The sequence below is a fragment of the Marmota monax genome, unplaced genomic scaffold (genome assembly GCF_021218885.2).
Source record: "Marmota monax isolate L192 unplaced genomic scaffold, Marmota_monax_Labrador192_F-V1.1 WCK01_AAM20220418_F8-fsc00019, whole genome shotgun sequence".
Lineage (NCBI taxonomy): Eukaryota > Metazoa > Chordata > Mammalia > Rodentia > Sciuridae > Marmota > Marmota monax.
Window position 1 is genome coordinate 8,385,841 of NW_026695242.1, and position 14,997 is coordinate 8,400,837.

Consider the following 14,997-nt stretch of genomic DNA (forward strand, 5'->3'; position numbering starts at 1 on the left):
GACCACCTCCCTGGTGTCATGTTAAAGTAGACCGCGCCATGGCCTCAGCTCCGCTGAGAGGTCCAGCTGGCTGCCCACCTTGTAGACCCAGCAGCCCTCAGCAGCATGGGGCAGCAGGAAGTAGGGATCTTGGCTAAAACAAATCATCTCAGGCCCAAAGTCCTGCCTCCTCCCAGGCCGGATGGCAGAGCGGGAGTCCTCAGATCTGCCACCCTGTGGATGTAGCTTAAGATCTGTTGGCACCAGCTGCTCTCAGAACGTCCCCTGGGCCCACGAGGCAGCTACACCATGGGTAAAAAAGGCTTGTCAGTGTTTCCCCGGGGCCTGCCTGCCTGTCTTCTCTCTGGGTGGCACAGAAAGGGACACAGCCCCCCATGGTGATACAAAAGCAGACATCTGGGCCCCTCCCCTCTGCCTTCTGCTCCTCTCCTGACAGGCTGTGGCCCTTGCTGGGCGAAAGCCTCTGCGTCCAGTCCATCTTCACTCACCCCTGACCACTCTTCACAGCCAGCGCTTGCCGGGCGCCTTCCCTGCCTGGACTTCGATAGCAGGAAGGGCCCAGGGGGCACATTCATGAGCACAAACAGGCCAGCCCATCTCTGCCAGCCTGCCTTGCCTCATCTGCAGGCAGGGACAGCAGTTTCTCCCCTGGATTCAGGGTTTGCTGTGGTCACCTCCCGCCAGGTGCCCGTCCTCCTGCCACTTGGTCCACTCCAATCCTGGCTGCACGCTGCCTCCCTCACCCCTTGCCCTCCAGCCTGCTGGACCACTTCTTGCTCGTGCCCAGGCGTCAGAAGATGCTGCTCAGGGAGGTTGACCAGTGGGCCACAGGGTGCAGGGCAGGGGTGAGCTGGCCAGGGAGAGCTTGCCACCATTGTCCTTCTGAAGGATTGTGAGTGACTGGCCCCAGTGCAACTGTGCACCAGCCCCTCCCCCTCGCCATACACACAACTTGAAGCATGCTGATCTGTCACTTCTGCCCCTGCTCTTGGGTCCCATTTGGCTCACAAATCATCTCTGCTGAGGAGGTAATCGACAGGTGAGGGACTTCCCACTTGGCACTTTAGGGATGGTGGGAAAGGTACTGCTTGGGGACCTGAAGATCTATGTTCAGATTCCAGCTTTGCCACTTAGTATCTGCATGTGGTCCTGACACTGGAAATGCCTCCTCAGCTGAGAAGTGAGAATAGTCCTCATCTGTATCCTCCCCACCCTCGTCAGAGGATCCAGTGGTGGCAGTGCACTGTTATAAAGTGGCAGGTCCTTCTGTGAACTTCTAGAAGATGGTCAACTCTTTCCCATGTGAGTGTGTGTTTAAAGGAGCCCCTTAAGTCATGGCTGCATAGATAATTATGAGGACCCCCCACAGGCACACGTGATGCCTTCTGGTTACAAAGCTCCTTCCCCATGTGCTGCGCCTGATCCCCCAGGCACCTGCTCAGGAAGACCAGGGAACAGAAGCCACGTGGCGTTTTAAGTGAAAGGGATATGCGGGGACTTAGGTGCTTACAAGAGCATCGATGCCATCGCAGGGGTTGCAGCCTCGACCACCAGTTACTCAGAAAGCCGCCACTGGAAAGCTTCAGTGGAGGGAGTGACTCCCATCATCAGGAAGGCAGAGAACGGGAGGCCATAGGGCAACATTGGAGGCCGAGACGTTTGGCAGAGCTGCGTGGGGGAGTCTGGAGGCTGCTGCAGCTGGGCGTGGCTCTGGGACACTGAGGCAGAAACCCACACCTGCTACCACTCCAGCTTTGACTGACTGATCCTAACTGCAAAGGCTCAAGGGAGTGTGGGCTTATCTTTCCAGCAAGGTGTTCAGTCTCTCAGAGTCTCCAGTCCTCCTCTGGAAAATGGGGAGAATAACAGACCACAGGGGAGACACGGAGGGCAGGTCGGAGCAGGGCCTGCCGAATCGAATCATGGACTGTTAGACTTGGGCAAGACCTTGGGGAGTTGCCCATGGTCCCACAGTGACCCTGATGTAGTGTAAAAGATTAAAGCTAGCAGCTGGGGCAGTACAGAATGGCAGGCTGGGTGCCGCGCAGTGGTAGAGTACTTACCTAGCATGTGTGAGGCCCTGGGTTTGATCCCCGGCACCACAGAAAAACAAAACAACAGCAAAAAGAAAAACAGAATGGCAGTCTGCCGCCAGGACCTGGCAGTTAGTGGAAAATGAAGAGAGAGAGAGACAGACCTCGACGGATCAGCCATGCTTTATTAAGCACATTTTCAAGAGAAAAAATGGCAAGTGGTACAAGAGGGATCTGAGCTTTATAGGGTTTAGTGAGACTGATTCACAGCAGAATGTGTTGGGCAGTCGGGGGGACAGTTGTAGATGCAGGATACTGAGGGAGTCCAGAGCCCATGTTTTCCTTCTGTCCCTGGAACCCATTGTCCTCCTTTTCTTCCTGGGGCCTGGGACATGTGTTTAAAAGGATATTTCCATATCCTTCAGTGGGGGTCCTTCTTCCTTCCCTCTCGGTCTTTCATGCATCATCTGTAAAAGGGATTTGAGATGGTCACTTGGTATCTGAGAAGAGGTGGTGGCCATGGTGCATCCTCCAAGCCTGGCAAGGATGTGACTAGACAGGGACCCTCTGGGCGGGTACATCTGGAAGACAAAACCAAACCACAGCACTTCTCTCCTGTCCCTGGATCTGGGTCTCCTGTCTTGGAGGGGAAAAGGCAGCTCCGCCTCCCTGGGCATGGGATTGGCATTTCCCCCTGAGCACAGCCCACTTCCCAGGGAAGGATGACTTGCCCTCCCAGCTGGTGGCCTCCTTCGTCACAGCAGACGCAGCCCCTCTGCACTGCAATCCCTGGCCCAGCACCCACAGAGCGCTGGATTGTGCCCACAGGTGATGCACAATTGGTGGGGGTGTCCTTCAGGCGGAGGCGGTCATTAGTGCTGGGAGCACCTGCTGGTTGTGCAGCCTTGCCCACAGGGGGGCCTGGGGGAGAGCAGACAGGCTTCAACAGCCATGAGTACAAATAAGACGGAGCCCCCCTGCTTGAGGCCAAGAGCAGCTCCTGTTTGCAGCCCCTGCCCGTCATGCGTCCACCCACGGGGAACTAGCAATCCTAGTCCGGGCAAAAGACATTTCATATACTTTGTCTCTGCCTAAATGGCACTCTGTGTGCCAACCACTGTGGTGAGGTGAAGCCTTGATAAACCAGAACTTCCAATTCTCCGGGATCCTGTTGGCAGTCTGCTGGAAGTCCACCAGCAAACAGTAAGAAATTCTTTGACACTTGTTTAAAATACAACAAAACACTTCCAAGCTCTGTTCACCTGCCAGTCTCCCACACCCCCGCCCCGGCTCTGTCTAGACTGCTGGAGAGCAGCCTCGCGCTCTGGGTCTTTGAGCCCAGCCTGGCAGGGATGCCTTCATCAGATGTGAGAGGCTGGCGGAGGCACGGACGTGGCTTCAGGCTGAAGGTCCTACTTGGTGCCAGGCACTGAGCTGAGACACAAAGATAAACAAGGCACATGCTCTGCTCTTGCAGGGCTCCTGGCACCAGGGGGGCCACGATAGCTGGTGTTTGGTGACCGTCCAGTTTCTGCTCAGCTTTTCTCTATAAGCTCTCTTCAAGGATGCTCTTATTTAACCTTCCCTACCACCTTGAGGCACAGGGAGGTTAAAGAACTTGGTCAAGGGCTGGGGATGTGGCTCAAGTGGTAGCGTGCTCGCCTGGCATGCGTGTGGCCCGGATTCGATCCTCAGCACCACATACAAACAAAGATGTTGTGTTCACTGAAAACTAAAAAATAAATATTAAAATTCTCTCTCTCTCCTTAAAAAAAAAAAAAAAGAACTTGGTCGAGGTCATATCGTGTGGGCAGAGCCAGGATTCCAACGCAAGCAATCTCACTCTAGATCCCCAGCTATTCAGCAAGCGCTTTGAGCAGGGAAAGGAGGGTTTCACACATTAACTGCAGGAAGATTGAAAGCCACAGGGAGGTTATGGAGGAAGCATGTGACTAGTCGGAAGGAGGCTCCCTTGGGGTGGAGGGAATGGTGGAGGGTAATGAGGCAGGTTTCCCAAGGCCCCATAGGGACGCAGTCGTGCACAGAGAGCCAGTGGGGTAGAGCATCCCAGGGTGAAAATGCTCTGCAAGGATTTTCTTTTCTTTTTTTTTTTTTAATTTTTTATTGTTGGTTGTTCAAAACATTACAAATTTCTTGACATATCATATTCCACACTTTGATTCAAGTGGGTTATGAACTCCCACATTCACCCCATACACAGATTGCAGAATCACATCAGTTACACATCCATTGATTTACATATTGCCATACTAGTGTCTGTTGTGCTCCGCTGCCTTTTCCATCCTCCACCATCCCCCCTCCCCTCCTCTCCCCTCCCCTCCCCTCCTCTCTCTCTACCCCCTCCACTGTATAACCCTGAGGGTCTCCTTCCATTTCCATGCAATTTCCCTTCTCTCTCCCCTTCCCTCCCACCTCTCATCCCTGTTAAATGTTAATCTTCTTCTCATGCTCTTCGTCCCTACTCTGTTCTTAGTTACTCTCCTTATATCAAAGAAGACATTTGGCATTTGTTTTCTAGGGATTGGCTAGCTTCACTTAGCATAATCTGCTCTAATGCCATCCATTTCCCTGCAAATTCTATGATTTTGTCATTTTTTAATGCAGAGTAATACTCCATTGTGTATAAATGCCACTTTTTTTTTATCCATTTGTCTATTGAAGGGCATCTAGGTTGGTTGCACAGTCTAGCTATTGTGAATTGTGCTGCTATGAACATCGATGTAGCAGTGTCCCTGTAGCATGCTCTTTTTAGGTCTTTAGGGAATAGACCAAGAAGGGGAATAGCTGGGTCAAATGGTGGCTCCATTCCCAGCTTTCCAAGAAATCTCCATACTGCTTTCCAAATTGGCTGCACCAATTTGCAGTCCCACCAGCAATGAACAAGTGTACCCTTTTCCCCACATCCTCGCCAGCACTTGTTGTTGTTTGACTTCATAATGGCTGCCAATCTTACTGGAGTGAGATGGTATCTTAGGGTGGTTTTGATTTGCATTTCTCTGACAGCTAGAGATGGTGAGCATTTTTTCATGTACTTGTTGATTGACTGTATGTCCTCCTCTGAGAAGTGTCTGTTCAGGTCCTTGGCCCATTTGTTGATTGGGTTGTTTGTTCTCTTATTGTCTAATTTTTTGAGTTCTTTGTATACTCTGGATATTAGGGCTCTATCTGAAGTGTGAGGAGTAAAGATTTGTTCCCAGGGTGTAGGCTCCCTATTTACCTCTCTTATTGTTTCTTTTGCTGAGAAAAAACTTTTTAGTTTGAGTAAGTCCCATTTGTTGATTCTAGTTATTAACTTTTGTGCTATGGGTGTCCTATTGAGGAATTTGGAGCCCGACCCCACCGACTGTAGATCGTAGCCAACTTTTTCTTCTATCAGACGGCGTGTCTCTGATTTGATATCAAGCTCCTTGATCCATTTTGAATTAACTTTTGGCTCTGCAAGGATTTTCACCAGATTCTCTCATAATCTTCACCGAGAATATCAGTGGTGCTCAAATTGCTGACATTCAAATTATCTGGCAAGCTTTTAAGCACCATGTCCCAGACCGTATCCCATGCTAATTCAATCAGAATCTTTAATGGTGGGATTCAGGGTTCATGATTCTTTAAAACCCTCCACATGATTCCAATGAGCAGGGAAGACAGCCACTGAGCTAGACTAGAATCTTCCATCAACAAGCACCTTCTGCCCCAGCCAGAGGGTCTCTCTTTCTTACTTGGAGGCGTACCTACCCAGAGGGAGTACCATAAACATACACTGCTCAGACCTCATTCCAGCCCCCACAGACGCTGTAAAACCAGCCCCCCTGTGTCTTTGGGGGCGTGCATGTAGCTACCTCTGGAGAAGAGTGACAAGCCCAGCCATGGGAGCTGACAGTTGACTGAAGTGTGACAGAGCTGAGCTCTGGGGACATGCCTCTTATTTCCTTCACCTGTTTGTCCCCAGATCCTAAGCATGGTGCTCTGCTGCCCCAGGCCCCAGAACCCCCTTCCCTAGTTCCCCTTAGCATAGCCTGCTCACTTGGAATTTCTAGAAGAATGATTATTATTAAACATAAGACAGCTAAGAATACAGATAGCAAAACCGTGGGCCAATCCCCAAGTAGGTAAGTTTATGCCAAAGAATCTCAGCATACGTGGAGGGGAAGCAGCCTTAGCTTTGGCCCGAGACCCTACCTGGGTGGGCTACACAAGCTGGCCCAGCCGTTGGAGTGCAGAGGTCCTCGTGGTACTTGCTTGAAATCAGCTACAGTGACAGTGAGGCTGTGGAAATTGAAAATGGACCAATGCTTCAAATCAGGGTTGATTTGTTTTTCCCCAGGAGTGGACTGTTACGTATTAGCCAGCGTGCCAATGGCTAGTCCTCCTCACCACCTGCCCTGGGTTCTGAGCCTTGGCGTCATTGGTGTCCTGGCCACTTCCCTCAGTCTGCACCCCCATCCCCAGCCCATCTCCCCTTCAGCTCATCTTATTTTCTGGGAGCAGGTCCCTGGGTGGTGCCTGCACTCATCCCACCTGCTGGTTAACCCCGGCCCTTTTCTTCTTTTTCCAATTGTGAGGGAGGCCTTATTTCTCTGAGAGACTGGTACAATTGAATCAGCAACTTTAATTCCCGAGCACGGAGGATTTAGGAAGGAGCCAGCCACATCCCAGGAGAGGCCGTTACCTCTCCACCCTGCGTCCCTGTTCTCCTGCAGACCCAGGCACTTGGCATCCGCCAGCAGATTAGGCGGTTCTCATCCTGAGGTGAGATGTGTGTGCACGCACATGCGCGCGCGCGCACACACACACACACACACACACCATCAGCCATGAGAGGGGGAATGGCAAACACTTGAGAGGAGACAGGAAAATTCTCATTCTTTCTGAGGTCCTCCCCAGAGCCTGTCAGCCAGAGCCTGGGGGGGTTGGGAGGGGCACAGTCCTCCCAGCCTCCCAGCAGCGGGAGGGCAGAGTGGCTGCAGCGGAGGAGGGGAGTGTGCAGGATGGGAGGTTAGATAAGGGCCAGGCCTGGGCCCGGCAATTTGAGTTACTCATTTGGCTGTCTCCAGAGAGGCTGAGAAGACCCTGTTGCCTCTGAAAGGAACAGTTGTGATTGGGCCTTGATTGCATGTCACATCTGAAATGAGGAGTCTCCGGAAGGAAGGCCGTGGCCGACAGGCCCACTCCATGCTCCACTGCCCAACTTTGAAGCACAAGCCAGGGCTTTTCTCCTTCATTTTTCTTGCCCTGCCTCTTGCCCTTCAGGGGACAAGAGTGTTTCTGAGTCATTAGTGGATCCTTGGAACACACGGGCTCTTCTGTCCTTTCAGCAAGGCCGCCCACCACACTCTCAGCATCTAGGTAACCGCATCCTCCTTAGAGAGCACCCTAGGGTCCCCTTCACGTCCCCACAGCCCATGAGCAGAAGGGCCATCCTAAAGATGAGAGGAGAGGTTCAGAACCTTGCCTGAGGTTGCAAAGCTTTAAATGACAAACCCAAACTGGGGCCTGGGTCTCTAGCTCTGGCCTGTTCAGCAGTAGACTTAGGCCTCCCCCCCACCCCCAGCTTTCCCTGGAGACTGGAACTCAGCTTGCAGGATCATCAGGGGCCCAGCACATCTTCTGTGGTCCCTAAGGGCAGCGGCTATTCTATTTCTGTTGACTTCCTGCCCCACCCCCACTGGGCTGCTCGGTCCAGGGACTTGTGAAGGTGGGGGAGGCTTAGTCACTGCCCCTACCTGGCTCCCGGCCAGCCAGGAATGCGTGGTATGAGTGTGGCCCAGAAGTGTCCCTGCCAGGTTCCATAGTTTGCCTGCTTGACTCCTGTGGCATTTTGTCATTTTCCCATGTCATTCAGCTCAGCAGGACAACCTTGATCTTAGTGGTTTTGGTCTCCAGGACCAAGAACTACACTGAGGCTGAGGTGCGGGTCAGCCCTGGTTGGAATCAGAGGCTGGCTGACCTCTGCTAGGTGGCCTCTGTGCTGGGAGATCACCACCTCTTGCCACACTCCTGGGCTCAGACTCAGACTTAGTGCCCCTTGGACCTTGGGGATCCACAGATGAAGTACAGCATCCTGAGCATTTTTGTCTTGCTTCTTGGCTGGTCCCACTGGCATGAAACGAGTTTACCAGTCAATATTGCTAATGATCAGTGAGAGGAGTCAGGCTTTCCCCAGTGAAGTAGTGTTCTGTAAATACTGCCCATGCGATTCTGCTCCTGTCGATTACTCTAAGCTTCCCGCAGATACAGGAGCCCAGGGTGGCTGGCTGCACTGGGAGGAGGGTCAAATGAGGTGTGCCATCTATCCTGGTTACAGTCCTTCTTCTCTGCCATGGGACAGTGAGTCTTCAGCCTTACTCCTCACCCAGGACCCAAGGCTTTGAGTGGAAGCCTGTTACCCACCCTCTCCATATACTTGGGGACCACAGGAAAGTTAGGGAATCTTCCTCTGGCTTCATAAAAAGATTCTAGACCCTCACATTCTACATTCTGCAGTCATTGGCTGAAAGAGATGGAGCAAACCCCAGAAGCCTTGTGGACTCCTAGCCTCTCATAATCCGGATTAGTGAAAAGTTGAAAACAAGCCCACTGCCCAACAATGGAAGCAGGTGGCACAACCCATAGCATGAATCTGATGGGACCATAAAAATGTCACCAATTTATAAGTTGAAAAGATAATTACAACATGTTATGAAGACAAGCATGTTATGGCATGGTATCCACGAGGCCGTTTTAGAAGTGTGTGAGTGTGTGTGTGTGTGTGTACGCATGTGTGTGCATAGATTCTCATAAACACATTAAACAGTTGGAGCCGGCATAGTGGCGCACACCTGTAATCCCAGCAGCTTGGGAGGCTGAGACAGGAGGATCACAAGTTCAAAGCCAGCCTCAGCAAAAGCAAGGCATTAAACAACTCAGCAAGACCCTGGCTCTAAATCAAATACAAAATAAGGCTGGGGATGTGGTTCAGGGTGCCCCTGAGTTCAATCCCCAGTACCTACTCGCCCCCCCACAAAAAATTTGGGCAGGCCACCTACCAGCACATTCGCAGCGATTAATTCCAGATAATAGAACATAATGACTTATTTTTGCTCGTCAGTATTTTCTCACTCTCTGAGTTGGATCACTAATGCTAAAAGGCCCATGTCCTGTCACAACTTTGGCCCCTTGAGACCTGGCCCCTGTCTGGAAAATGTGCACAGAATGGGTCTGACTGGGGATGGGTTCCAACTCTTGAACGTAGCTGTGGTCAGAGTTGAGGAAGCAGCAGTGATGGTCGGGCCTCTGTGCACCTAGCGCTGGGTGGTCTCCAGCATGAAGAGACTCATGGTCTAGTTTGGGGGCTACGACCATTCATTCATTCACCCAGTAAGCACTGAGCACCCCAGGGCACTGTCCTAGGTATCACATTCACAGAGGGAACAAACATGCACGAGTTGCCATGTGCCCCGCGCTGGAGTGTGGTATAAAGTGCTAGGAAGTTTGGAGGTGGACCAAGGGGCCTTTGAGCAGGGATTTGAGGAGCAGCAGGACATGAGTGTTTGGGGCTGGGAGTGGCCCACTTACTGAGGGGAGAGTGGAGATTCCTCTCCAGGTGGACCAAAGACCTGCTTCGTGACCATGGGGCTGCTGTGTGTGCTCTGTGGCCAGGGGAGGGTGTTTAACCCCTCCAAACTTCGCTTTTCCCATCTGCCAAATTCAATTCCCCTTCAATTCTCCTTCCCCTCCCCCACTCTCTAGCCATGGCCCCCTCTTGTCGAGATGCTGTGAAGATAAGTGGTCTTTAAACCTCATCTGGAAACTCCCTCTTGGCCTCCTGGGCTTACCCCTTGCTGTTTCGCTCTGCCAGCTTTGACGCATCTGATTTAAATTGCCTGAGTGACTTCAGCGGTTCAAACGGGAAAGAAATGGGAAAGAGATGCAGCTACTGCCTGCTTTGCACCTATGAGAGCCTCCATTGTCCTTTAGCAGCGTGGGTCAGAAGAGGCCACTGACCTGGAGAGGCTAGTTCCGTGTAGATGTGGAAAGAGAGGCTGAGACCCAGGTGGTGCGTGCTCCAAGGCTGGGCTGTCCCCTGTCTGTGCGCCATGCTCTGCAACACCAGCACTCCAGGGAAACTTTCCTGCCCTCAGGAGCCCAGCCACTCTGCAGGCTGCTGGCCTCCCTGGCTGAGGGACAGAGGAGTCAGAGTCCAACAGGGGAGGAGTCCTCACCAACTCCCCGGTTCAGCCCCCTCTGGAGAAACTGAGCCAGGACAAGTAGTCCCCAGTGTCAGAAGAGGAGACCGAGTGGAGAAGCAGGTCTAAGCCCCCATCTCTGAGTTCGGGTGTCTTGAAAGTCAAGGTCAGGAGGCCCTCAGCCAGGCTCCAGCCCAAGTTGAGTGGCTTGGTGCGACCTGCCTGTCCTGATCACTTCTGGGGACTGCAGGTCAGTGAAAGGAGCAGACTTTGGCCTTGGCTTGCCCCCCCCCACCCCCCCCACCCCCAGTGCATGCTGAGCACATGGGCTTTAGGATCGGGAACTCCTGCCCCCATTCCTCACTGGCTTGGTGGCCTTGGCCACCAAGAATCTGAGGTTCAGTTTCCTTATCTGCAAGGTGGATCCCTGTGAGGAACCACCTAGAATAGGACCTCAAATATCGGTTCCCAGGGGTTCCTCTTTTTTTTTTAATATTTTTTAGAAGTTGCTTCCTCCCACCATGCCTCAGTGTCCTCAACTTTGAGGGTCCTCCCAACTCTGATGGTCTCTCTCGTGATCTCTGCACCCCGGGCAACAGCCCATGAGCATGAGGGCTTCAAGGAACTCTTTGGCTGGGTCTCTCAGATTCCAGCAAGGCCAGTCGGGGGCTCTGACCTCCTGTGGGCGGTGGTGAGGGAGCTGTGGCACTTCCAGGAGAAAACCAAGGCTAGCCCTCCTCTTTCTCACATTAGCGGTCAGCTCAGACTAGTTGCTGGACCAGCTCTGTGGACTTGTCCCTTGGGTCTTGGGTGGTGCTGCTCTGCTGGCCCTAGACTAGTAACAGGGAGCAAGGAACTGACCCTTGTTGAATGTCTATTGCTGGCCGACTGCACGCGGGCATCTTGTTGATTTCCGGTGGCCTCCCTGCAAAGTGGGCAGTATGACCTCATTTTACAGGTGAGACACCTCAGGCTCAGAGACCCTGCTTAAAGCAGTTCAGTCCTAGAAAAGTCAGGAAAAGTCAGTCTGTAGGACTCCAAAGATCAGCTCGTGCATCTTCACCACCACCCAGTCCCCACCTCGCCCAAAGAAGGTAGTGGTATTATTGGGCTGCAGGCTGCAAAAGTATCCAGGACAAAAAGGCACAGATTTGTTCTATCCTGGGATCCAGAGCAGAACAAGGAGGCACAGAAGATTCTGGAATCAATTTGAGTACATTTCCAGGAAAATCAGAAGATGCCTATAACTGGGAACTTACAGGGAACTGAAACCCTGTAATGCTGTCCTCGCTTCTCTTGGAGAAAATGTCCTTGGGCTGTGGAGGGGGTCGTTCCTAGCTAGGTGGCCCAAGGAACCAAGAGCTTTGATTGAACCCAGGGGTGCTTTACCCTGAGCCACATCTCTAGTCTTTTTTATTTTTTATTTGGAGACAGAGTTTTGCTAAGTTGCTGAGGCTGACCTCAAACTTAGGATCCTCCTGCCTCAGCCTCCTGACTCATTGCTCCTTTGATGGAGCTATCCATTCTGTCCCTGGGATTACAGGTGTGAGCCACTGTGCCTGGGGAAGCCAAACACTCTTGTAGGGCCCAAGAAACCCTGTAGACACAGACTGGTTTCTTCCTTCCTTCCTTCCTTTCTTTCTTTTCTGTTTCAGTTTGGGTTTTTATTATTGTTGTTTGTTTGTTTTTTAAGTTTTTGACATGCCATGTGACCCATAGACTGTTTTCTGTCTCCCTTAACTTAGGGGACTCCTTGGAGGGTTCTCAGGCTGCAGGAGGGTGGCACATGCCAGGCTGGGTACCCGTGGATGATGGCGTACTGGGCCTGGGTCTGGCCCAGCCTGGCTGGCTACATTCTCTTCCAGCACTAGCCCCTGGCAGTGTTCCCTTGGGTAAGTCACTTAACCTCTCTGTCCTTCATTCTTACTTGTCAGATGGAGATAATGACAGTGCTCCTCATTCTGCCGTTGTGAGGAGTCAGTAAGTTCATTGACACAAAGAGCGCACTCAGGCACTCATACGTTACTTATAAAACCACCACCAACAACAAAACTTGACCCAGCGCGGAGATCCAAGGCCCAGAGCCCTGTAGGCTCCCACTGTATGGGAAGCCCCATCGGCAAGGAGCCGCCTGCCCATTCAGGGTTAAGCCTTTGGGTTGCTCTCTCCCCTCCACACTCACCTCGCCTGGTCCATCATGAACATTATGGAGCATCCTCTGAGCTAGGTGGCAGCACAGCCCAGCCCTGCTTCTTAACGGCCGTGCGTCATTGAGACAGATTTTTCCAGCCTCAGTCTCCTCGTCTGTAAAGTGGGTAGAAGAACACCTGTGGGGCTGTCCCCACGGCTGCGGAGGATCAAGCCTGGAAGTGCTTCGTAAACCTGAGTGTGGGTGCAGATATGAGAAACTGTCCTGAGCGCGTGGCTTCCCCTTGCCCTCACCCCCCAAGAGAGGTAGCAAGTAGCTACATCCAACCAGTTACCAAGCCCAGCGAGGAGGACGGTGTCTGTCTTCAGGTGGGCTCTGTCCAGAGGGTAGAAGGCAGAGCCCACCCTGTTCCTGGGTGGTGGAGCCCCAGGCACTACCACCCCTTCCTGTGGTGCACAAGGCACGGGGAGGGGAGGAGATTGCAGAAACATGCTGAAGGTCAGGGTCTCGGTGTGCGTCGGCCTGGAGGGGGGTGGGCAGGTCTAGGCGGTCTCTGTTGGAAGCCCCTGGAGAGGAAGCGTGGCTGGGGTTCCCAGTAGACTTGGCGGGCATTCTAGAGACCAGTTAGGCAGAGTACACACACATCCTTTGATGGAGCAGTCCATTCTGCCCCTGGACATCCGTGTGAAGACATTCTCCTTAGGAACAGATGGGGGCCCCCTGAGTGTCCGTGCTGGCACAGTAGAGAGGAAGCAAGGGGGACACACTGCATTGGACATTCAAAGGCAGCGGTGTGTGTGCATGGGGCCTTGGGGCTGGGTGGGACACCACGCAGCACTGTTATACCAGGCATGAATACCCTTCCCCTGAGGGGACCCAGACTTATTGGAGAGATGGCTGGCCCTGGGGCTGCCGCAGGGGAAGGCTCACAGTGAGACTACTAGAAAGTAATGAAGTAGCCAGGCACGCTGGTGCACACCTGTAATCCCAGTGGCTCTGGAGGCTGAGACAGAAGGATCACAAGTTCATGGCCAACCTCAGCAAATTACCGAGGCCCTAGGCAACTTGGTGAGACTCTGTCTCAAAATGAAAAATAATAAGGGCTGGGGATATAGCTCAGTGATAGATTGTCCCTGGGTTAAATCCCCAGTATACAATCAATCAACCAAGGAAGGAAGGAAGTATATCCCCCAAATGCTGGAAGCATGTCAAAATCACAGGAAGGGCCAGTGGTAGACCGTATTCCTGGCACGTACAGGGCCTGGGTTCAGTGCCTAGCACTGAAGGAAAAACAGACACAGGACCCAGGTTGACAGGGTTCCCACTGGACAACCCTGGGACAATTTCAGCACCAAATAAATGCTAGTTAAATTGTAAATCACTAGATGCGCAGGATTCCATATTGATAATAAATAGAAGAGGGAAGGCTGGCTTTCCTTAGAGTGTCAAGGTTCTGTTCGTGAGGGAAAGATCATAATTTTGCAAACACCATAAAGATCAGATTGGCAAGAATCAGCAGTGGATGCTAAATCCAGGGCAATGGAGGCTAAATGTTGGTGAGCAGCAGGATATTTACATATTTACATGCTCTTGAGAGTATTCCCACAGACTTCTTGATGGGGGGGACGACACAGCAGTAATTGTGCAGTGGAGAAATGGAGAAATCGCGCACCACTCTGACAAGTGATCAGAACACAAATTAAAGATGGACTCCATGTGCCCCTCAGCGTGATGTCCCAAGGAGGACACCCGCTGTGCAGTCCTTCAGGCTGAGGATGCCTCCCCCCTGCCCCCATCTCATCATGACAAACACCAAATCAAAGAACCTTCATCTTTCAGATTAGGAAAGTAAGACCCAGGGCAGGTGGTAGAGTTGGTGAAGCCGGGGCCCCAGTTGGGTTTATTAATTTCCGAGTCTGTCCTATGCTACGCTGCCTCTTCATTTAGAAATCTGTCTGTTGGACCTTGAATTAATCAGATCATTATATTTGTTACCAAGTGGCATTTTGGATGAGTCCTGAGAAATGCCCTAGTATCTTTACATAAATTGAGTGGCTGACAATTTGAAGCTTGATTTCCACTAGAGCAGTAACAGGAGATCGGTTTGTTTTGATTCCAGAGAACATTTCACCCTTGGATGTTGACCCCAGGCCCAGCTGGGAACTTCCACAGAGCTTGGACAGGGCAGTGACATAGGACCGGCGCGGTGTCCAGGGTCCAGAGTCCTGGCAAAGCCAAGTTTTAACTGACTTCCTTCGGTGAAGCCACGTTAATTCTTGCTCCTCCTGTGGGGACTCCTCAGGGGCATAATGGACCTGATTATGTGATAGAGAATGGTGTTCCCATGGTTAATAAGAATCTCCACTTGCATAAAGCAAATGATATCCTATGCTTTTATAACCATGTCAAAATGAATTCTAATGTTATCTATAACAAAAAAGATCTAAAAAAATTATTTTTTCCACAGGCACCCTCTTTTCTCTCAGTAGAAGTGTTCTTAACTTCATGCGTATAATATTCTTGGAGATGTTAAGATATGATTCACTTTTTTGTTTGGTACTGAGGTGCTTAATCACTGAACTACATCCCCAGTGCTTTTTATTTTATTTTATTTATTTTTTAAAATGTTTTT

At 51.7% G+C, this 14,997-nt stretch overlaps 1 protein-coding gene and 1 long non-coding RNA gene across 9 annotated transcripts in view; one reads left to right on the top strand and one right to left on the bottom strand.

Annotated features, from left to right (window-relative positions):
- Positions 1 to 14,997, top strand: part of Lrrc20 (leucine rich repeat containing 20) — a 101,384-nt gene that overhangs the window by 82,253 nt on the left and 4,134 nt on the right. The gene's annotated exons all lie outside the window — the stretch shown is intronic.
- Positions 2,199 to 10,447, bottom strand: LOC124076056 (uncharacterized). Its single transcript, XR_006846238.2, has 2 exons — positions 10,035 to 10,447; positions 2,199 to 2,500 (listed from the first exon to the last, which is right to left on the bottom strand). It is a non-coding gene; the product is annotated as an uncharacterized LOC124076056 (long non-coding RNA).